The sequence below is a fragment of the Bufo bufo genome, chromosome 10, assembly GCF_905171765.1.
Source record: "Bufo bufo chromosome 10, aBufBuf1.1, whole genome shotgun sequence".
Taxonomy (NCBI): Eukaryota; Metazoa; Chordata; class Amphibia; order Anura; family Bufonidae; genus Bufo; species Bufo bufo.
The window spans coordinates 148,805,277-148,829,709 of NC_053398.1; the positions used below are offsets into that span (position 1 = coordinate 148,805,277).

At 46.9% G+C, this 24,433-nt stretch overlaps 1 protein-coding gene across 1 annotated transcript in view; it reads left to right on the plus strand.

Annotated features, from left to right (window-relative positions):
- Positions 1-8,810: 8,810 nt before the first annotated feature.
- The window catches only part of LOC120981134 (BTG3 associated nuclear protein), a 317,594-nt gene continuing 301,971 nt past the window's right edge, over positions 8,811-24,433 (plus strand). Inside the window, exon 1 of the mRNA XM_040410642.1 lies at positions 8,811-8,919. The gene's annotated coding sequence lies outside the window, so the exon portion shown is untranslated. The remainder of the gene's footprint in view (positions 8,920-24,433) is intronic.

Sequence of the window (24,433 nt, forward strand, 5' to 3'; positions counted from 1 at the left end):
AGGGGAATCATTTGGTTTCTCTTGCTGTTTTAGCAGGATTTCTTGTCTGCTATTTTTGATGGAATCTGGAACTGAGGCTCCGAACCGAGCGACTAACACAGATGTGAACACGGCCTAACTCCCCAGTGGATTGTCCGCTTTCTTTTGTTAGTACAATCATGCCACCTAGTGGCCACAGCTTGTATTACGCTCATCATATATAGTCCTTTTCACATTACCAACTCTGCATAAGGCTGGGTTCACACGGGCGTTGCTTGAAGAAATGCGGGTGCGTTGCGGAAAAATGTGCGATTTTTCTGCGCGAGTGCAAAGCATTTTAATGCGTTTTGCACTCGCGTGAGAAAAATCGACATGTTTGGGACCCAGACCCGAACCCGGACTTCTTCACAGAAGATCAGGTTTGGGTTAGGTGTTGTGTAGATTTTATTATTTTCCCTTACAACATGGTTATAAGGGAAAATAATAGCATTCTTAATACAGAATGCAAAGTAAATTAGGGATGGAGGGGTTAAAAAATAAAAAAAATAATGAAACTCACCTCATTCACTTGTTCGCGCGACCCGGCTCGTCTCCTTTCTTCTTCTTTGATGACCTGGGAGGAAAAGGACCTTTGGTGACGTCACTGCGCTCATCACATGGTCCATCACATGGTCCATCGCCATGGTGATGGACCATGTGATGAGCGTATTGACGTCACCAAAGGTCTTTTTCTCCCAGGTACTCAAAGAAGAAGAAAGAAGACGAGCCGGGCCGCGCGAACAAGTGGATGAGGTGAGTTTCATAATTTATTTTTATTTTTTAACCCCTCCAGCTCTAATTTACTATGCATTCCATGTTATAAGGGAAAATAATAAACATCGGGTCCCCATCCCGATCGTCACCTAGCAACCATGTGTGAAAATCGCACCACATCCGCACTTGCTTGCGATTTTCACGCAGCCCCATTCACTTCTATGGAGCCTGTGCTGCGTGAAAAACGCACAAAATAGAGCATGCTGCGATTTTCACGCAACGTACAAGTGATGCGTGAAAATCACCGCTCATCTGCAAAGACCCATTGGAGTGAATGGGTCCGGATTCAGTGCGGGGGCAATGCGTTCACCTCATACATTGCACCCGCGCGGAATTCTCGCCCGTGTGAAAGGGGCCTAAAGGGGGTGATTTATTAAACAGAAATACACCTAAATTAGGTGTATTTCTGGTGCAGATTGTAGCGCAACGGTTTTTCCCGACTTTTTCCCTCTCACGCCAGGTCTAAAATTGTGTGCGTGGCGTGGACGGAGAAGGGGCCGGCAGGTGCGTCTCATTCACTATTTTCTACACCTGTTTTAGCCGCAGAAAATGGTCTAAATGTAAGTTAGGAAGCTCTTATATTTATAGTGACGATGGATGCGCCAAAGTTATGGAGAGGCCGAGGCCACCTCATAACTCCAGAGGATCCACCGCCAGATATATGGGTGATTAAGACCGGCATCTAAAATGCAGGTCTTGATACATGACGCCCAAAATATCTATTATCTATCTATCTATCTATCTATCTATCTATCTATCTATCTATCTATCTATCTATCTATCCATCTATTATCTATCTATCTATCTATCTATCTATCTATCTATCTATCTATCTATCTATCTCCTATCTATCTCCTATCTATCTATCTATCTATCTATCTATCTATCTATCTATCTATCTATCTATCTATCTATCTATCTATCCATCTATTATCTATCTATCCATCTATTATCTATCTATCTATCTATCTATCTATCTATCTCCTATCTATCTCCTATCTATCTATCTATCTATCTATCTATCTATCTATCTATCTATCTATCTATCTATCTATCTATCTATCTATGTATTATCTATCTATCTATCTATCTATCTATCTATCTACAGTGGGGGAAATAATTATTTGACCCCTCACTGATTTTGTAAGTTTGTCCAATGACAAAGAAATGAAAAGTCTCAGAACAGTATCATTTCAATGGTAGGTTTATTGTAACAGTGGCAGATAGCACATCAAAAGGAAAATCGAAAAAATAACTTTAAATAAAAGATAGCAACTGATTTGCATTTCATTGAGTGAAATAAGTATTTGAACCCCTACCAACCATTAAGAGTTCTGGCTCCCACAGAGTGGTTAGACACTTCTACTCAATTAGTCACCCTCATTAACCCCTTAAGGACCGGGCTCATTTTCACCTTAAGGACCAGGCCATTTTTTGCAAATCTGACCAGTGTCACTTTAAGTGCTCATAACTTTAAAACGCTTTGACTTATCCAGGCCGTTCTGAGATTGTTTTTTCGTCACATATTGTACTTCATGACACTGGTAAAATGAAGTCAAAAAAATTATTTTTTTTGCACAAAAAAATACCTAATTTACCAAAAATTTGAAAAAATTTGAAAAATTTCAAAGTTTCAGTTTCTCTACTTCTGTAATACATAGTAATACCCCCAAAAATTGTGATGACTTTACATTCCCCATATGTCTACTTCATGTTTGAATTGTTTTGGGAATGATATTTTATTTTTTGGGGAAGTTATAAGGCTTAGAAGTTTAGAAGCAAATCTTGAAATTTTTCAGAAATTTACAAAAACTCAATTTTTAGGGACCACTACAGCTCTGAAGTCACTTTGCGAGGCTTACATAATAGAAACCACCCAAAAATTACCCCATCTAAGAAACTACACCCCTCAAGGTATTCAAAACTGATTTTGCATACGTTGTTAACCCTTTAGGTGTTGCACAAGAGTTATTGGCAAATGGGGAGGAAATTTGAGAATTTCATTTTTTTGTCTAATTTTTCATTTTAACCCATTTTTTCCACTAACAAAGCAAGGGTTAACAGCCAAACAAGATTGTATCTTTATTGCCCTGACTCTGCCGTCTACAGAAACACCCAATATGTGGCCGTAAACTACTGTATGGCCACACAGCGGGGCGTAGAGTGAAAGGTGCGCCGTATGGTTTTTGGAAGGCTGATTTTTATGGACTGGTTTTTTGACACCATGTCCCATTTGAAGCCCCCTGATGCACCCCTAGAGGAGAAACTCCCTAAAAGTGACCCCATCTAAGAAACTACACCCCTCAAGGTATTCAAAACTGATTTTACATACGTCGTTAACCCTTTAGGTGTTGCACAAGAGTTATTGGCAAATGGGGATGAAATTTGAGAATTTCATTCTTTTGCCTAATTTTCAATTTTAACCCATTTTTTACACTAACAAAGCAAGGGTTAACAGCCAAACAAGACTGTATCTTTATTGCCCTGACTCTGCTGTTTACAGAAACACCCCATATGTGGCCGTAAACTACTGTACGGGCACACAGTAGGGCGTAGAGTGAAAGGTGCGCCGTTTGGTTTTTGGAAGGCTGATTTTGCTGGACTGTTTTTTTGACACCATGTCCCATTTGAAGCCCCCCTGATGCACCCCTAGATTAGAAACTCCATAAAAGTGACCCCATCTAAGAAACTACACCCCTCAAGGTATTCAAAACTGATTTTACAAACGTTGTTAACCCTTTAGGTGTTGCACAAGATTTTATGGAAAATAGAGACACAATTTCAAAATTTCAAATTTTTGGCAGATTTTCCATTTTAATATTTTTTTTCCAGTTACAAAGCAAGGGTTAACAGCCAAACAAAACTCATTATTTATGGCCCTGATTCTGTAGTTTACAGAAACACCTAATATGTGTTCGTAAACCGCTGTACGGGCACACGGCAGGGCGCAGAAGGAAAGGAATGCCATATGGTTTTTGGAAGGCAGATTTTGCTGGACTGGTTTTTTTGACACCATGTCCCATTTGAAGCCCCCCTGATGCACCCCTAGAGTAGAAACTCCAAAAAAGTGACTCCATTTTAGAAACTACGGGATAGGGTGGCAGTATTGTTGGTACTAGTTTAGGGTACATATGATTTTTGGTTGCTCTATATTACACTTTTTGTGCAGCAAGGTAACAAGAAATAGCTTTTTTGGCACGTTTTTTTTTTTTGTTATTTACAACATTCATCTGACAGGTTAGATCATGTGGTAATTTTATAGAGCAGGTTGTCACGGACGCGGCGATACCTAATATGTATACATTTTTTTTTATTTATGTAAGTTTTATACAATAACTTCATTTTTAAAACCAAAAAAATGTTTTAGTGTCTCCATAGTCTAAGAGCCATAGTTTTTTCAGTTTTTGGGCGATTATCTTGAGTAGGGTCTCATTTTTTGCGGGATGAGATGACGGTTTGATTGGCACTATTTTGGGGTGCATATGACTTTTTGATCGCTTGCTATTACACTTTTTGTGACGTAAGATGGCAAAAATGGCTTTTTTTACACTGTTTTTATTTTTATTTTTTTTACGGTGGTCATCTGAGGGGTTAGGTCATGTGATATTTTTATAGAGCCGGTCGATACGGACGCGGTGATACCTAATATGTATACTTTTTTTATTTATGTAAGTTTTACACAATCATTTCATTTTTGAAACAAAAAAAAATCATGTTTTAGTGTTTCCATAGTCTAAGAGCCATAGTTTTTTCAGCTTTTGGGCGATTATCTTGAGTAGGGTCTCATTTTTTGCGGGATGAGATGACGGTTTGATTGGTACTATTTTGGCGTACATGCGACTTTTTTGATCACTTTTATTACCTTTTTTGGGAAGTAAGGTGGGCAAAATTTCAATTTTCTCATAGTTTTTATTTTTTTATTTTTATGGCGTTCACCGTGCGGGGAAAGTAACATGACCGTTTTATAGATCAGGTCGTTACGGACGCGGCGATACCTAATATGTGTAGTTTATTTTATTTTTTTAATTTTTATTCAGTGATAAATGTTTTTTTTTTTTATCTTAACTTTTTTCACTTCTTTTTACATTTTTTTGACCCAGACCCACTTGGTTCTTGAAGATCCAGTGGGTCTGATGTTTGTATAATACAGTACAGAACAATATATATTGTTCTGTACTGTATTTTACTTACACTGAACAGATCTGTGCTTTTAGCACAGATCTGTTCAGCACCATGGACAGCAGGACGCCTGAGCAGGCGTCCTGTTGCCATGGGAACCCTCCCCGTCTGCTCAGAACTGCGCAGACGGGGAAGGGTAAGCACGGGGCTGAGGGGGGCTCTCTGGGAGCTCTCTCCCTCTCCATCGGGGGGCTGCAAAGGCACAGCAGCCCCCCGATGGAGAGGGAGGGAGCTCCCTGACGATGACAGTTAACTTTTTCCATACAGCGGTCCGTACGGACCGCGGTATGGAAAGGGTTAAACGGCTGACATCTGCACAGATGTCAGCCGTTTGTACCAGGGTGCCAGCAATGTGCTGGCACCCTGGTATAACCACTAGACACCAACGATCATTCATGGGGAGGCGGGCGGGGGATCGCGATCCCGCCTGCCGCACCGCCCGCCTCCCGCAACGCCCCCACCGCATGCGACACCCCCCCTGCACCACCCGCCGGCATCAAATCATGCAGGGGTGCAGGGGGGGGTGAATAATAATGATTTTAGCCACTCTAAAGTTTCTGATCCCCGCGGTCAGGGACCGCAGGCATCAGAAACTGCAAAAAGCGCAGCAAACCGCAGGTCTGAATTGACCTGCGGTTTGCTGCGATCGCCGACACGGGGGGGTCACATGACCCCCCCTGGCGTTGTCACAGGATGCCGGCTGAAGGATTTCAGCCGAAATCCCGTTCCGTTTAACCCCTCGGGCGCCGGAATACAGATTTTAAGTCAGGACGTACCGGTACGTCCTGTGTCCTTAAGGACTCGGGAAATAGGGCGTACCGGTACGTCCTATGTCCTTAAGGGGTTAAGGACACCTGTCTTAACTAGTCACCTGTATAAAAGACACCTGTCCACAGAATCAATCAATCAAGCAGACTCCAAACTCTCCAACATGGGAAAGACCAAAGAGCTGTCCAAGGATGTCAGAGACAAAATTGTAGACCTGCACAAGGCTGGAATGGGCTACAAAACCATTAGCAAGAAGCTGGGAGAGAAGGTGACAACTGTTGGTGCGATTGTTCGAAAATGGAAGGAGCACAAAATGACCATCAATCGACCTCGCTCTGGGGCTCCACGCAAGATCTCACCTCGTGGGGTGTCAATGGTTCTGAGAAAGGTGAAAAAGCATCCTAGAACTACACGGGAGGAGTTAGTTAATGACCTCAAATTAGCAGGGACCACAGTCACCAAGAAAACCATTGGAAACACATTACACCGCAATGGATTAAAATCCTGCAGGGCTCGCAAGGTCCCCCTGCTCAGGAAGGCACATGTGCAGGCCCGTCTGAAGTTTGCCAATGAACACCTGAATGATTCAGAGAGTGACTGGGAGAAGGTGCTGTGGTCTGATGAGACCAAAATAGAGCTCTTTGGCATTAACTCAACTCGCTGTGTTTGGAGGAAGAAAAATGCTGCCTATGACCCCCAAAACACCGTCCCCACCGTCAAGCATGGGGGTGGAAACATTTTGCTTTGGGGGTGTTTTTCTGCTAAGGGCACAGGACAACTTATTCGCATAAACGGGAAAATGGACGGAGCCATGTATCGTGAAATCCTGAGCGACAACCTCCTTCCCTCTGCCAGGAAACTGAAAATGGGTCGTGGATGGGTGTTCCAGCACGACAATGACCCAAAACATACAGCAAAGGCAACAAAGGAGTGGCTCAAGAAGAAGCACATTAAGGTCATGGAGTGGCCTAGTCAGTCTCCGGACCTTAATCCAATCGAAAACCTATGGAGGGAGCTCAAGCTCAGAGTTGCACAGAGACAGCCTCGAAACCTTAGGGATTTAGAGATGATCTGCAAAGAGGAGTGGACCAACATTCCTCCTAAAATGTGCGCAAACTTGGTCATCAATTACAAGAAACGTTTGACCTCTGTGCTTGCAAACAAGGGTTTTTCCACCAAGTATTAAGTCTTTTTTTGTTAGAGGGTTCAAATACTTATTTCACTCAATGAAATGCAAATCAGTTGCTATCTTTTATTTAAAGTTATTTTTTCGATTTCCCTTTTGATGTGCTATCTGCCACTGTTACAATAAACCTACCATTGAAATGATACTGTTCTGAGACTTTTCATTTCTTTGTCATTGGACAAACTTACAAAATCAGTGAGGGGTCAAATAATTATTTCCCCCACTGTATCTATTATCTATCTATGTATTATCTATCTATCCAGGGGCGTAGCTAGAAATGACTAGGCCCCATAGCAAAAAAATGTATGGCCCCCGCCTTCCGGATCTCCCACCCCCACATACCTCTCGGACCTCGCCGCCACATCCGCAGCTCCTCATGCACTGACTGTTACGCGTAGGACTGAGCACAGACAGTTGGTCACTGGCAACGCATTTGTGCCAGTGTAGGAAATGTATGAATCTAAATGTCTGTGTATTAAAGTAGGACTAGTCAGAACTGCCGCCAAGACTGCGTGACCACTCCAGGGGTCAAGTCCTGGGAAAAAAAGTGTGGGAACTCACCCAAGATCCACTGCCACCCCGACCCCCCCCAAAAAAAAATATATATATATTTTGCAGAAAATTCAGTGCAACATAAAACTGGAATTTGCGCTATATGTCTGTTCAGACATAATTCGTCTCTTTCATATTATAAGCTCCTCTTATATATAATTTACTTACAGTTCTGAAGACTCAGGGGTGCTGACAGGCTTGGCCTCAGGGGTGCTGACAGGCTTGGCCTCAGGGGTGCTGACAGGCTTGGCCTCAGGGGTGCTCGCTTGGCCGGGCAGCAGGAGTGTGGGAGACTGTGAGGCCTTTTTTCTCCAAGCTGCTCCGGAAAAAAAATATTTTTCATTACACCTCAGGTCAGACCACCAATCAGACCCCCAGTGTTAATCAGACCTCAGCTAACAGCCCCAATAAGATCCCCAATGTTAATAAGACCCCAATGAGACCTCAGATAACACCTCAGCTCAGACCCCAATATGAATAACCCCCAATCAGACCTCAGATAAGAGCCCCATGCCTCATAGCAGCCCCCAGTGCGCCCTCCCCTGTATTAAAATCATTGGTGGTCTATTATCTATCTATCTATCTATCTATCTATCTATCTATCTATCTATCTATTATCTATCTATTATCTATCTATCTATCTATCTATCATCTATCTATCTATCTTTTATCTATCTATCTATCTATCTATTATCTATCTATCTATTATCTATCTATCTATCTATCTATCTATCTACTATCTATCTATCTATCTATCTACTATCTATCTATCTATCTATTATCTATCTATCTATCTATCTATCTATTATCTATCTATCTATCTATCTATTATCTATCTATCTATCTATCTATCTATTATCTATTTATCTATTATCTATCTATCTATCTATTATCTATCTATTATCTATCTATCTATCTATTATCTATCTATCTATCTATCTATCTATCTATTATCTATCTATCTATCTATTATCTATCTATCTATCTATCTATCTATCTATCTATTATCTATATATCTATCTATTATCTATCTATCTATCTATCTATCTATCTATTTATTATCTATCTATTATCTATCTATTTATTATCTATCTATTATCTATCTATTATCTATCTATCTATCTATCTATCTATCTATCTATCTATCTATCTATCTATTATCTATCTATCTATTATCTATCTATCTATCATCTATCTATCTAGATCATTTCTATTATTATTACGGCCTGTGATTGGCCCCCAGACGTCCCTGCTCTTCCACACTTTCACCAGCAGGTGGCATGAGCCTCCCAGTGGTGATCCGCGCTTGCGCCTTCTACCACAAGCCGCGCAGGCGCAATCCGGTACCCGCCGCTGTGAGGAGGAGAGGAGGTGCTGGATTCTCTCGCGAGGAAGGACGCCATTATCGCCCACAAAACACCACGAGAACTCGCCCCCAAACGGTAACTGGAGACCAGTGGCGGAGCTGCGATGTTACAGAGCTCCGGGCACCTCCCCGCCGCCCTCTCCGGCTTCCCAGGGTCTGCCCGGTCTTCACGGGCTCCAGGAAAGAGCGGGGAGGAGGGCGGGAAGAGAGGCCTGAGGCGGGAGTCGCGGGCTGTGAGGGAATAGTGGCCGAGGCCTGGTGTGGGCCCCTTACCGCCCCGTCCAGGGCCACAGCCGCCTTACTACGGGCGCGGGCAGTTATAGGGGCGGATGGCCGAGACGTGGCGTGTGTCACCTGACGTGAGGGGACGTGGAGCCGTCACCCATAGCAACCAGCTCCCGCCTCTCCATGTGAGCAGGGGCTGACTGGTTGCCATGGGTAACGGCGCCATCTACTCCCTCCAGTGGCTTCTGTGTTTTCCATTTGTCCATATTTGTGCTGGAATCTGACGGACGTCTGCACTGGGGAGAAGGTCAGGTCCAGTCTGCAGCGATCAATCTGCCGCATCTGAATGAGGCCTAAGGATTAGGCTACTTTCACACTTGCGGCAGGACAGATCCGACAGGCTGTTCACCCTGTCGGATCCGTCATTCTGTTATTTCGCCGTGCCGCAGGACTGCTGCTCCGTCCCCACTGACTATAATGGGGACAGGGGCGGAGCTCCGGCGCAGCACGGCAGTGCACGGCGAAAGCCGCCGGACTAAAAAGTCCTGCATGTCCGACTTTTTAGTCCGGCGGCTTTCGCCGTGCACTGCCGTGCTGCGCCGGAGCTCTGCCCCCGTCCCTATTATAGTCAATGGGGACAGAGCGGCGGCATAGTGAAATAGCGGAAGGACAGATCTGACATGGTGAACAGCCTGTCGGATCTGTCCTGCCGCAAGTGTTAAAGTACCCTAAGGCTACTTTCACACTGGCATTTTTGCCTGATCCGGCAGGGATCAATAAAAATGCTTCAGTTAGGGCTCTTTCACACTTGCGTTCTTGTCTTCCGGCATAGAGTTCCGTCGTCGGGGCTCTATGCCGGAAGAATCCTGATCAGGATTATCCCAATGCATTCTGAATGGAGTGAAATCCGTTCAGGATGCATCAGGATGTCTTCAGTTCCGGACCGGAACGTTTTTTGGCCGGAGAAAATACCGCAGCATGCTGCGCTTTTTGCTCCGGTCAAAAATCCTGAACACTTGCTGCAAGGCCGGATCCGGAATGAATGCCCATTGAAAGGCATTAATCCCGATCCGGCCTTAAGCTAAACGTCGTTTCGGCGCATTACCGGATCCAACGTTTAGCTTTTTCGGAATGGTTACCATGGCTCCCAGGACACTAAAGTCCTGTTAGCCATGGTAAAGTGTAGTGGGGAGCAGTATACTTACAGTCCGTGCGGCTCCCAGGGCGCTCCAGAGTGACGTCAGGGCGCCCCACGCGCATGGATGACGTGATCGCATGGACACGTCATCCATGCGCATGGGGCGCTCTGACGTCACTCTGGAGCGCCCTGGGAGCCGCACGGACGGTAAGTATACTGCTCCCCGCTACTACTATGGCAGCCAGGACTTTAATAGCGTCCTGGCTGCCATAGTAACACTGAACGCATTTTGAAGACGGATCCTTCAAATGCTTTCAGTTCACTTGCGTTGTTACGGATCCGGCGGGCACCTCTGGCAAATGGAGTACACGACGGATCCGGACAACGCAAGTGTGAAAGGGCCCTTAGGGTACTTTCACACTAGCGGTATTCTTTTCCGGCACTGAGTTCTGTCACAGGGGCTCAATACCGGAAAAGAACTGATCAGGCATATCCCCATGCATTCTGAATGGAGAGTAATCCGTTCAGGATGCATCAGGACGTCTTCAGTTCAGTCGTTTTGACTGATCAGTCCAAAGATAAAACTGCAGCATACTACGGTTTTATCTCCGGCAAAAAAAACTGAAGACTTGCCTGAATGCAGGATCCGGCATTTTTTCCCATTGGAATGTATTAGTGCCGGATCCGGCATTCAAAATACCGGATCCGTCCTTCCGGCCTACACATGCGCTGACTGGTAAAGATGTGAAAAAAGATACAAGTCGGATCCGTCTGTCCGCATGACAAGCGGAGAGACTGATCCGTTCTTGCAATGCATTTGTGAGACGGATCCGTCTCACAAATGCTTTCAGTCACATCCAAATCGGCGGATCCGGCAGGCAGTTCCGACGACAGAACCACCTGCCGGATCACACTGCCGCAAGTGTGAAAGTAGCCTTATTGTTAATACAACCGTCTGCATCCGTTATGAACGGATCCGGTTGTATTATCTGTAATGGCCAAGACGGATCCGTCATGAACTCCATTGTAAGCCATTGGGGGACAGATCCGTTTTCTATTGTGTCCAAGAACCCAGATCCTTCCCCATTGACTTGCATTGTGAGTCATGCCAGATCCGTTTTGCTCCACATCCTAAGAAGCTTGTGGCGTTTTTTTTGTCCGGTATGGTAATGCAGCCAAGCGGAATGCATTTTGGCTCATTCTGTTCAGTTTTGTCCCCATTGATCCTCTGCCAGATCTCAATACCAGTAAAGTTAATTGCGTATATGAAAGTCGCTTTAGATGAGGCGTCTCAGGTTCTGTGGCGCTGAACTGCGCAGGTTAAATCTGCAGCGATACCTCCTGGTTTTAGGCTCCACATGTATCTCGCTCCGGCGCCAGAATAAAAGCAACCATTTTATTTTACTGCAGCTTTTTCATGGGGGGTTATTTACAAGGAGCACCTACTCCAGAAAGTGGCCCAAAAAAGTGGGTTTGCAACTTTTTAAGTGCAGTTGTGACAGAAGTTTAGTTGACATTGGTGTTTCTTTGCTGCCATCGACTTTGGAGGCATGCGCCATTTTGGTCCATGATGCAGAACACGCTTATTTAAGTTGAGTCCGTGAAAACCGCCGACGCCACACGGATGGTGTCCATGTTGTGTCAGTGATTTTAATGAAGCGTTTGTAGGAGACGTGTTCGTGGAATATGGATGACACGCTGACCAAACACGGATGCTTCACGGACATCTTCACATATGATCCACTGATGCGGTTTGTGAGTTTAGGTGCACAGGGGTGTGCCCAGCTGTATACTGAGTGTGTCCTCCTGAGGTGCAGGGGGTGTCAAGGCGTGTTGGATAACCAAGCCCCGGTGCGGCTTACCGCTAGCGATTACTTTATGGCGCTTTTTCCTTAAGAAGAAGGGGACTTGAAAAAGTAGAGAGACAAAAACTCCACCTAATGAACGAAAACACAGGGAGCAAAAAACCACGTGTATGTCTTGCCCTCCATATTTTCCATAGTCCTAACATCTGGAACTTGCGTCTTCCGCAAGGGCCAAAAACACCACAAATAAGGCCGCTAAAGTAGCCTTAGGCCTCATTCACATTATCGTGGCCATTTGATGTCCGAGGAAAATCCATCAGATGTCCATGAAGGATCCGTCTTTGGTCCATGTGTGTGTTTTTTCCCCCCAGAGCATCTCCTACCAGTGGTCAGTGAAACGCCGACAGGACGCGCAGGCTTAACGTGTTTACGGACCCATAGGCTTCAATGAGTGTCTTTGCTCTGAAGCAGTGTGTGTGTCTGCTGACCCATTGTCTGTGGAAACCCCCCGATGTGTGACGCACTAAAAGTCCGTGCCGTCCCTGGAGTGTGAACGAGCATTAACTATAACGGGACCCGGCAGAGAAATGCGTGCAATCAGCTGATCAGCAAATGTAGCGTGCAGCCAATGAGACGACTCCGTGTTCAGCATGTTTGAATAGTGTATCACAAGTAGAAATGAAACAAACTGACACTCCGAAAATATCTACATCTAGCAAGCAGTACATAGAGTACGGGCCTCCTCTCTCCTGCGAGTACCACTGCGAATATGTTAGTCCACCGCATCAGAAAAGGTCACACGCAGGCAACACTTACATAAAACGCCTGCGCAGACATATCAAACCGGTGTAAAGTAGAACTGGCTTAGTTGCCCATAGCAACCAATCAGATTCCACCTTTCGTTTTGGAGAGCTCCTTTTGAAAACGAAGCTTGCAGCGGTTTTGTGACCGTCTGACGATGCGGAGCCTAATGGATCGGTCCTGACTTACAATGTAAGTCAATGGGGACGGATCCGTTTTCACTGACAATATGGTGCAATTGAAAGCGGATCTGTCCCCAATTGACTTTCAATGTAAGTCAGGACGGATCCGTTTTGACTTAGAAAATTTTTTGAAAGAATAATGCAAACGGATTAGTTCTGAACGGATACAAGCGTTTGCATTATCGGTGCGGATCCGTCTGTGCAGATACAAGACGGATCCGCACCTAACGCAGTTGTGAAAGTAGCCTAAGTAGGCTTTCACATCTGCGTTGTGCTGTCCGGTTTTGAGATCTGACACATGCTCTAAAAACCACAGCGCTACGCTTCAGTTTTGTCCCCATTCATTGTTAATGGGGACAAAACGCAACAAACCACAACGGGGTCCACCAGAATGCATTCTGTTCCGGTTTGTGCAGCGTTTTTGATTGTGGCATGGGAAACTGAAGAAGCCGAATCCGGCACCAAAAACCATGTAAGTCAATGGTACCAGCAGAGGCCGCACTACATTTTTTCCAGAAGAGTAAAAATATTCTTAACAATTTTGAGCATTATTTTTAGCTGAGGAGGAGTACGAATTTTGGGGTAATTCATATACGGTATATAATGCAGCCATACACGGCGCCCACCCAACGCTACTATATACATATTACATACACAGCTCTACTACATGCATATTACACAGTTTACTATATACACATTGCACACACAGCTGCATTCTCCACCAGCACAGTCCTACAGGAGCCTGTGTTCCCCTAACTCCTCCCACACACGGCTGATCACATGACTCTGACATCACCACAGGTCCTGTAAACACAATGTAGTGTTTAGTCCAGACTGGAGCTGCTCCTGGTGAGAGAGATGTCTGTGAGGAGAGGGGCGGGGCTTCTCGGGAGAGGGGCGGGGCTTCATGTGTGGCAGACCTTGCAGCTTCTGATACAGCGCTCCTGACTAGAAAAAGACCAAGCGTAAAAAGACACACAAGTCTGACTCCTTTACACCAGTTTAGTAAATCTCCCCCATTGTGCAGATCGGCCAAGGGTCACACGGTGCACATTAACATTACCACACTTCAAGAGGACCTTTCACCGATTCTTACCCTATGAACTAACTATACAGATAGGTAGAGCGGCACCCGGGGATCTCACTGCACTTACTATTATCCCCGGGCGCCGCTCCGTTCTCCCGCTATGCCCTCCGGTATCTCCGCTCACTAAGTTATTGTAGGCGGAGATACCAGTCCCTAAGTTATGGTAGGCGGAGTCTGCCCTAGCGCTGGCCAATCGCAGCGCAGAGCTCACAGCCTGGGAGGTTATTTTCTCCCAGGCTGTGAGCTCTGCAGTGCGATTGGCCAGCGCTAGGGCAGACTCCGCCTACCATAACTTAGTGAACGGAGATACCGGAGGGCATAGCAGGAGAACGGAGCGGCGCCCGGGGATAATAGTAAGTGCAGTGAGATCCCCGGGTGCCGCTCTACCTATCTGTATAGTTAGTTCATAGGGTAAGAATCGGTGAAAGGTCCTCTTTCAGTAAAGACAAGTGTTTTTTTGTAAAAATCGTACGGTCTCTGCATACATTCACATTACGTGATTATCATCCACCTTAAGTTGCTAGCGTTCAAATCGTAAAGATTATCTACTCATCCAAATCCAGCATCCGTGTTTTTGTCAGTGATCAAGGCAAAACCAGGACTGAAGCCTCCGCAAACCTAAGGTATAAGGGAAAGATCTGCGCCTGTTTTGTGCTTAGAGCCGCACAGAAGATTTTTTCTCTCTCACATCATTGGAAAAGGTTTCCTAAAATCTCAGCCACTTAGCTGGCACTGTAAGGCCTCTTTCACACGAGCGTGACGGATTAGGTCCGGATGCGTTCAGGGAAACTCGCACCACTTTGCAAGCAAGTTCAGTCAGTTTTGTCTGCGATTGCGTTCAGTTTTTTCCACGCGGGTGCAATGCGTTTTGATAAAAAACTTAAGGTTTACAAACAACATCTCTTAGCTACCATCAGTGAAAGACGCATTGTATCCGCACTTGCTTGCGGATGCGATGCGTTTTTCCCTGAAGCCCCACTCACTTCTATTCTGCGTTTGCGTGACAAACGCAGAATATAGAACATGCTGCGTTTTTCACGCAAAGAAAAACTGATGCGTGAAAAAAAAAACCGCTCATGTTTCTGTAGCAAAATCCACAATTAATCAACTGCAAAAATGCAGATTTGTTCAGTATTTTGTGGTGGATTTCACCCGGTTTTGCAGTGGGTGAAACATGCAGCATAAATTGGCATTCTGTGGACCTAAAGAGGTATTCTGGTTACATCATGTTTTCCCCTATAACTATCAGATTGGTGGGGATCCAACCATTGGGACCCCCGGCAACCACTAGACTGGGGGTCCCTGTTTCTGGCAATAACATAATGATGAACAGAACAGCGGTGCGCATGCTGGACCTTCCTTTCTATATAATTTCGGGGCCCCTGTTGGGTATGTGGTTGCTGTTCTTGTGATCGGTTTGGGTCCCAGTGGTTGGCCCCCTATTAGTTGTCTCCTATCCACAGAAATAACACTTTAGTATTCTCACCACAGGGCAATTTTGTGCACTGGATTCTTTTCGCAGTGTGTGGCCTTATAACTGATAAAATAAAAAAAAATAGAAACTAGTTGGAGAAGCTTATATAGCGCTCAATGATGGGGCGGAGCCCACGTATAATCCTGTTGTATAAATCACGGCACTCAGTAGAGAGAATATCTTCTTTAAAATTGAAGAAATATCCCAATCCATCCTTTAGGTACACATCTGTTAGTACTGGCCAACGTTTCGGTCCCGGACCTTTTTCACGGCCACTGTATACAGGAGAAACGGAATGGAGGATGGCGTCACACGCTTTACTGAGTGCCGTGATTTATAGAATTGGATTTGCTTTATAACTGATGACTTGTCCTCTGATCGTTGGGGGTCTGTGCTTACCTAGCCCAGTGCCATCCATTGTGTAGCGGCTGTGTTTCGTATCGCGCTCAGCCCCATTCACTTGCACCTAGGCCACGTGACCGATGAATGTCACATCACTAGATAAGCTGAGAAAAGGCCACGGTGCTGCTGTGAGCGCCAGTGCTTTCTTGAACAAATGATTGGTGAGGGTCCCTGGTGTCAGACCCCCTCCTATCAGATACTGCTGACCTATCCTGAGGATAGGTCATCAGTAGAGTTGAGCGAACACCTGGATGTTCGGGTTCGAGAAGTTCGGCCGAACTTCCTGGAAATGTTCGGGTTCGGGATCCGAACCCGACCCGAACTTCGTCCCGAACCCCATTGAAGTCAATAGGGGCCCGAACTTTTCGGCACTAAAAAGGCTGTAAAACAGCCCAGGAAAGGGCTAGAGGGCTGCAAAAGGCAGCAAAATGTAGTTAAATCCCCTGCAAACAAATGTGGATAGGGAAATGAATTAAAATAAAATAAATAAAAATTAACCAGTATCAATTGGAGAGAGGTCCCATAGCAGAGAATCAGGCTTCACGTCACCCAAAACTGGAACAGTCCATTGTCATATATTTAGGCCCCGGCACCCAGACATATGAGAGAGGTCCCATAGCAGAGAATCAGGCTTCCTGTCACCCACCACTGGAACAGGCCACTGTCAGATATTTAGGCCCAAGCACCCAGGCAGAGGAGAGAGGTCCCATAACAGAGATTCAGTCTTCATGTCATAGCAGAGAATCAGGCTTCATGTCACCCACCACTGGAACAGGCCACTGTCAGATATTTTTAGGCCCCGGCACCCAGACAGAGGAGAGAGGTCCCATAACAGAGATTCAGGCTTCATGTCAGCAGAGAATCAGTCTTCATGTCATAGCAGAGAATCAGGCTTCACGTCACCCACCACTGGAACAGGCCACTGTCACATATTTAGGCCCCGGCACCCAGACAGAGGAGAGAGGTCCCATAACAGAGATTCAGGCTTCATGTCAGCAGAGAATCAGTCTTCATGTCATAGCAGAGAATCAGGCTTCACGTCACCCACCACTGGAACAGGCCACTGTCAGATATTTAGGCCCAGACAGAGGAGAGAGGTCCCATAGCAGAGAATCAGGCTTCATGTCATAGCAGAGAATCAGGCTTCACGTCACCCACCACTGGAACAGGCCACTGTCAGATATTTTTAGGCCCCGGCACCCAGACAGAGGAGAGAGGTCCCATAACAGAGAATCAGGCCTTATGTCAGCACAGAATCAGTCTTCATGTCATAGCAGAGAATCAGGCTTCACGTCACCCACCACTGGAACAGGCCACTGTCAGATATTTTTAGGCCCCGGCACCCAGGCAGAGGAGAGAGGTCCCATAACAGAGATTCAGTCTTCATGTCATAGCAGAGAATCATGCTTCACGTCACCCACCACTGGAACAGGCCACTGTCAGATATTTAGGCCCAGGCACCCAGGCAGAGGAGAGGGGTCCCATAACAGAGATTCAGGCTTCATGTCATAGCAGAGAATCAGTCTTCACGTCACCCACCACTGGAACAGGCCACTGTCACACATTTAGGCCCGACACCCAGACAGAGGAGAGGTTCATTCAACTTTGGGTTGCCCCGCAATATAATGGTAAAATGAAAATAAAAATAGGATTGAATGAGGGAGTGCCCTGGAGTAGAATAATATTTTGTTAAGGGGAGGTAGTTAATATCTAATCTGCACAAGGGATGGACAGGTCCTGTGGGATCTATGCCTGGTTCATTTTTATGAACGTCAGCTTGTCCACATTGGCTGTAGACAGGCGGCTGCGTTTGTCTGTAATGACGCCCCCTGCCGTGCTGAATACACGTTCAGACAAAACGCTGGCCGCCGGGCAGGCCAGCACCTCCAAGGCATAAAAGGCTAGCTCTGGCCACGTGGACAATTTGGAGACCCAGAAGTTGAATGGGGCCGAACCATCAGTCAGTACGTGGAGGGGTGTGCACAGGTACTGTTCCACCATGTTAGTGAAATGCTGCCTCCTGCTAACACGTTCCGTATCAGGTGGTGGTGCAGTTAGCTGTGGCGTGGTGACAAAGCTTTTCCACTTCTCTGCCATGCTAACCCTGCCCTCTGAGGAGCTGGCCGTGACACAGCTGCGTTGGCGACCTCTTGCTCCTCCTCTGCCTTCGCCTTGGGCTTCCACTTGTTCCCCTGTGACATTTGGGAATGCTCTCAGTAGCGCGTCTACCAACGTGCGCTTGTACTCGCGCATCTTCCTATCACGCTCCAGTGTATGAAGTAAGGTGGGCACATTGTCTTTGTACCATGGATCCAGCAGGGTGGCAACCCAGTAGTCCGCACACGTTAAAATGTGGGCAACTCTGCAGTCGTTGCGCAGGCACTGCAGCATGTAGTCGCTCATGTGTGCCCAGAGGTAAGGACAAGCTGTCCTCTGTGGGAGGCGTATCGTCATCGTCCTGCGTTTCCCCCCAGCCACGCACCAGTGATGGGCCCGAGCTGCATTGGGTGCCACCCCGCTGTGAACATGCTTCATCCTCATCCTCCTCCACCTCATCCTCGTCCTCAAGTAGTGGGCCCTGTCTGGCCACATTTGTACCTGGCCTCTGCTGTTGCAAAAAACCTCCCTCTGAGTCACTTCGAAGAGACTGGCCTGAAAGTGCTAAAAATGACCCCTCTTCCTCCTCCTGGGCCACCTCCTCTTCCATCATCGCCCTAAGTGTTTTCTCAAGGAGACATAGAAGTGGTATTGTAACGCTGATTACGGCGTCATCGCCACCGGCCATGTTGGTGGAGTACTCGAAACAGCGCAACAGGGCACACAGGTCTCGCATGGAGGCCCAGTCATTGGTGGTGAAGTGTGTCTGAATAGCAGTGCGACTGACCCATGCGTGCTGCAGCTGAAACTCCACTATGGCCTGCTGCTGCTCGCAGTCTGTCCAGCATGTGCAAGGTGGAGTTCCACCTGGTGGGCACGTCACATATTTGGCGGTGAGCGGGAAGGCCGAAGTTACGCTGTAGCGCAGACAGGCGAGCAGCGGCAGGATGTGAACGCCGGAAGCGCGAACAGACGGCCCGCACTTTATGCAGCAGCTCTGACATGTCGGGGTAGTTGTGAATGAACTTCTGCACCACCAAATTCAGCACATGCGCCAGGCAAGGGATGTGCGTCAAACCGGCTAGTCCCAGAGCTGCAATGAGATTTCGCCCATTATCGCACACCACCAGGCCGGGCTTGAGGCTCACCGGCAGCAACCACTCGTCGGTCTGTTGTTCTATACCCCGCCACAACTCCTGTGCGGTGTGGGGCCTGTCCCCCAAACATATGAGTTTCAGAATGGCCTGCTGACGTTTACCCCGGGCTGTGCTGAAGTTGGTGGTGAAGGTGTGTGGCTGACTGGATGAGCAGGTGGAAGAAGAGGAGGAGGAAGCTGAGTAGGAGGAGGAGGAGACAGGAGGCAAAGAATGTTGCCCTGCGATCCTTGGCGGCGGAAGGACGTGCGCCAAACAGCTCTCCGCCTGGGGCCCAGCCGCCACTACATTTACCCAGTGTGCAGTTAGGGAGATATAGCGTCCCTGGCCGTGCTGACTGGTCCACGTATCTGTGGTTGTGCAGGGAAGGCACGGCTCTCCTGGAGAAGTAGTGCCAGCTGGGAACAACATACTGTGGGACAGCAAGCGACATGAGCTGTTTGAAGCTGTCCGTCTCCACCAGCCTAAATGACAGCATTTCATAGGCCAGTAGTTTAGAAATGCTGGCATTCAGGGCCAGGGATCGAGGGTGGCTAGGTGGGAATTTACGCTTTCTCTCAAATGTTTGTGAGATGGAGAGCTGAACGCTGCCGTGTGACATGGTTGAGATGCTTGGTGACGCAGGTGGTGGTGTTGGTGGTACATCCCATGTTTGCTGGGCGGCAGGTGCCAACGTTCCTCCAGAGGCGGAGGAAGAGGCCGAGGCGGCAGCAGCAGAAGAGGTAGCAGGGGGAGCCTGAGTGAGTTCCTTGTTTTTAAGGTGTTTACTCCACTGCAGTTCATGCTTTGCATGCAGGTGCCTGGTCATGCAGGTTGTGCTAAGGTTCAGAACGTTAATGCCTCGCTTCAGGCTCTGATGGCACAGCGTGCAAACCACTCGGGTCTTGTCGTCAGCACATTGTTTGAAGAAGTGCCATGCCAGGGAACTCCTTGAAGCTGCCTTTGGGGTGCTCGGTCCCAGATGGCGGCGGTCAGTAGCAGGCGGAGTCTCTTCGCGGCGGGTGTTCTGATTTTGCCCACTGCTCCCTCTTTTGCTACGCTGTTGGCTCGGTCTCACCACTGCCTCTTCCTCCGAACTGTGAAAGTCAGTGGCACGACCTTCATTCCATGTGGGGTCTAGGACCACATCGTCCCCTGAATCGTCTTCCACCCAGTCTTGACCCCTGACCTCCTGTTCAGTCTGCACACTGCAGAAAGACGCAGCAGTTGGCACCTGTGTTTCGTCATCATCAGAGACGTGCTGAGGTGGTATTCCCATGTCCTCATCATCAGGAAACATAAGTGGTTGTGCGTTAGTGCATTCTATCTCTTCCACCTCTGGGGAAGGGCTAGGTGGATGCCCTTGGGAAACCCTGCCAGCAGAGTCTTCAAACAGCATAAGAGACTGCTGCATAACTTGAGGCTCAGACAGTTTCCCTGATATGCATGGGGGTGATGTGACAGACTGATGGGCTTGGTTTTCATGCGCCATCTGTGCGCTTTCTGCAGAAGACTGGGTGGGAGATAATGTGAACGTGCTGGATCCACTGTCGGCCACCCAATTGACTAATGCCTGCACCTGCTCAGGCCTTACCATCCTTAGAACGGCATTGGGCCCCACCAAATATGGCTGTAAATTCTGGCGGCTACTGGGACCTGAGGTAGTTGGTTCACTAGGACGTGTGGCTGTGACAGAACGGCCACGTCCTCTCCCAGCACCAGAGGGTCCACTAACACCACCACGACCATGTCCGCGTCCCTTACTAGATGTTTTCCTCATTGTTACTGTTCACCACAATAAGAAATATATTATTCGGGCCAATGTATTGAATTCAAATTCAGGCCTTTTTTTACAGACACCTAACACTATCTGGCTATCTATTTAGGTACCGTATTACACTAATACAGGCACAGCAGTAATGACAGATTTAGCTGAATATAAATTTGAGGCCTATTATTTAGGCGCTGGGGGACAGGTGTACGTTTACGGACAGAATTAGACTTGTATCTGCACTGTAGCGTGTGTGTGAAGTTTTTCAGAATGACCCCATCAGCACCTTGAATCTAATATACCCTTTTAGGGATAGATTTAAAGTAGGTCTGATACAGCAGAAACCACTAATTTTGAGAATTGCAAAATTGGGAATTAAATTTTAACCCAGAACAAAAACTGTGCTTTGACGGTCACTAAATAACTTGACCAGCTAAAGCAATAATGACAGATTTGGAGGAATATAAATGTGAGGCCTATTTTTTAGGCGCTGGGTGACAGGCGCAACTTGCCCCTGATGTAGTATATGGCCAAAAAATAACCACACTATTGATGGTTAAATGCACTTGATGAAAGCTTGACCCTGTTGTAGGATATAGCAAAAAATAACCACACTATTGATGGTTAAATGCACTTGATGAAAGCTTGTGCTGGCGCACCACAAGACACAAAATGGCCGCCGATCACCCCAGAAAAAAGGGACAGAAAAACGCTCTGGGCAGCCTAAAAACACTGAGCAATTGAATAGCAGCAGTTCAATGATCCACAGCTGTAGATCGATCACAGAATTAAGTGTTTTGGAGGAGTTAATCTGCCTAATCTCGCCCTAACGTCGCAGTTGCAACCTCTCCCTACACTTGTATCAGCAGAGTGACGTGCAGCGCTACGTGACCCAAGCTTATATAGAGGCTGGGTCACATGCTGCACTGGCCAATCACAGCCATGCCAATAGTAGGCATGGCTGTGATGGCCTCTTGGGGCAAGTAGTATGACGCTTGTTGATTGGCTGCTTTGCAGCCTTTCAAAAAGCGCCAAGAAAGCGCCGAACACCGAACTCGAACCCAGACTTTTACGAAAATGTTCGGGTTCGGGTCCGTGACACGGACACCCCAAAATTCGGTTCGAACCCGAACTATACAGTTCGCTCATCCCTAGTCATCAGTATTAGGGCTGTTTCACATGGAAGAGTCCATTGCGGGAATCACGCTCCGTTCTGGAATTGCAGGAGCACCCCCGCCGATCTGCTGCATGGAGAGAAGGCGTGCGCAGTGTGCAAGTGCCATCGCCCTCCTCTCTTCCTGTTTTGACATAGTAGCAGAAGTGAGCAGGAAGAGGTGGCACATGCACACTGTGTGCCGTCTCCTTATACAGTTGATCGGTGTCCTGGGTGTCGGACCCCTGCCGATCTGATATTCGTGACCTATCCTGAGGATGGGTCATCAGTATTAAAGCCCAGAGAACCCCTTTAATGTGAATTCTACTTTCTTAGGCTACATGCACACGACCATGTGCCCCCCGTGGTCGTATTGCGGCCCGCATACAGCGGGTCCGCAATACACGGGCACCAGCCGTGTGCATTCCGCATCACGGATCGCGGGCCCATTCACTTGAATGGGTCCTCAATCACAGAGATGCGGAACGGAGGCAAGCATCGGAACCTCATGGAAGCACATAGAGCTATGGGGACTGGGTATTGCGGATATGCTAGCGGCCATCTAGCAATCTTGGTTTTGATGCTTCGGAGAGATGTCAGCCCAGAACCTCACGAGGTACAGAACACCTGCAGCGCCCTGTTCACACCATCCTAGATCTGGAGACGCTAAATGACGCTGCGGAGGGTTTAGGGCGAGATCTGAGCCTGGTTAGACGTCAGCTTTTCTCAAAAGCTGGGATTTCAGCTGGGATATTTTCCTGGAAGTCATCTCTCCTGATAGCATCTCAGAATAACTAGAGGATGTTCATCTTGGGGGAAGTCTGAGAATCTAATCCTTGATTTCTTAAATATTATCTGGAGCGAATCTTGAACTGGACTACGCAGAATGCTTCAACAAACAATCCAGCCCCTTGTTATGTGCTCCGAAGCCCCATATTTCCCCTCAGCTCTTACGCTTTAGCCTGTGCTGATCTCTGGCCAATCTCATATTAAACTGCTGAGATCCCAGGGAAGTTCTGTTTTCGTTGGAAGGACATGGACCTGCGCGGTGTTGCACTTGGCCGTCCATCTCTGGTAGCTTAATATTCAGAGTGAAAACAATTACTGAAGAATGCATAAATCATTTTTGTAGACCTGCTGCGGATGCATCGAGCTGCAATGTCTCCCGGCCCTACAGAAAATACAATGGGGCCACAACGGCAACAGCAGGTGTAACACGATAAAGCTCCCAGATGTGTGCTCGGGATCAGGAGCCCAAGTTCCCTCTGGCTCTGATTTTTGGGAAATTTCAGAGCTTTTCATCGTGTCCTGTTGTCCCAGTATGTCCTGACAACCAGTAAGAGGATGAGAACTGCCGACCCCAAAGCCATGTGTTTAACGGAAACAGAAGCTTACTTGGGATATTTAAATGCTCATCATTTTGCAGAAAGGCTGCAGTTTTTCCTGGTGATTTGCACCCTTTAAGTACATAGCGTGAAAAATGTGTTAAATGCGACACTTGCAGACATTGCCACAAATCTGTAATGAAATCGGTGTTGGAAATACCAATTGTGTGGGCTTAGCCTTGCAGTAAAGCAGCTCCTCGGCTGCTGGGCTCTATTGAATTGGTTAGAAGTAGATGTTGGCGCTTTGATAAATCGGGATGTGAACAAATTGTGCTTGTGACAGACTCGGGTGTGGTTTTCCTGGTGTGTCAGATTTAGGGCACACGCACACGGCCGTAGCTGTTTTTGCAGATCCACAAAACACGGATAGTGGCTGAGAGCCTGTAGACATTTTTTCACTCTCTCACAATGTCTTATCCTTGTCCACAAAACAGAGAAGAATAGGACGTATTCAATTTTTTTTTTTTTTGTGGGGCCTCGGAATGGAGCAACAGATGCGAACAGCACATGGAGTGTTGTCCGCATCTTTTGCGGCCCCATTGAAGTGAATGGATCCACATCCGAGCCACAAAAATGTGGCTCCAATGGGCCGAGCAGCTGAATGGAATTCTTTGTCTCAAAATCCGACAGGAGATTATGCTGCACAATGCAATGCATCTACCGTATATCAAAGCGTGTAGGAAAAGTAATCCAAGCCATCTCGATGCAAAAAAGTGCTTTTTGTGATTTTTTTTTTTTTTTTTTTTGCACCACTCTCGCCACCTTTTTTTATTTTTATTATTATTTCTCATTCGCAGCTTTTTTAAAAGTCATTACCATTTCTCTCATTGAAGTACATGGGTAGTGGAAAAAAACGGAGTAAGTTCTGTAGACAGAAGTGTTATATTTAAAGATGCTCCGTTTGTTAAATTGGGCACATATTACTCCAGCGCAGACT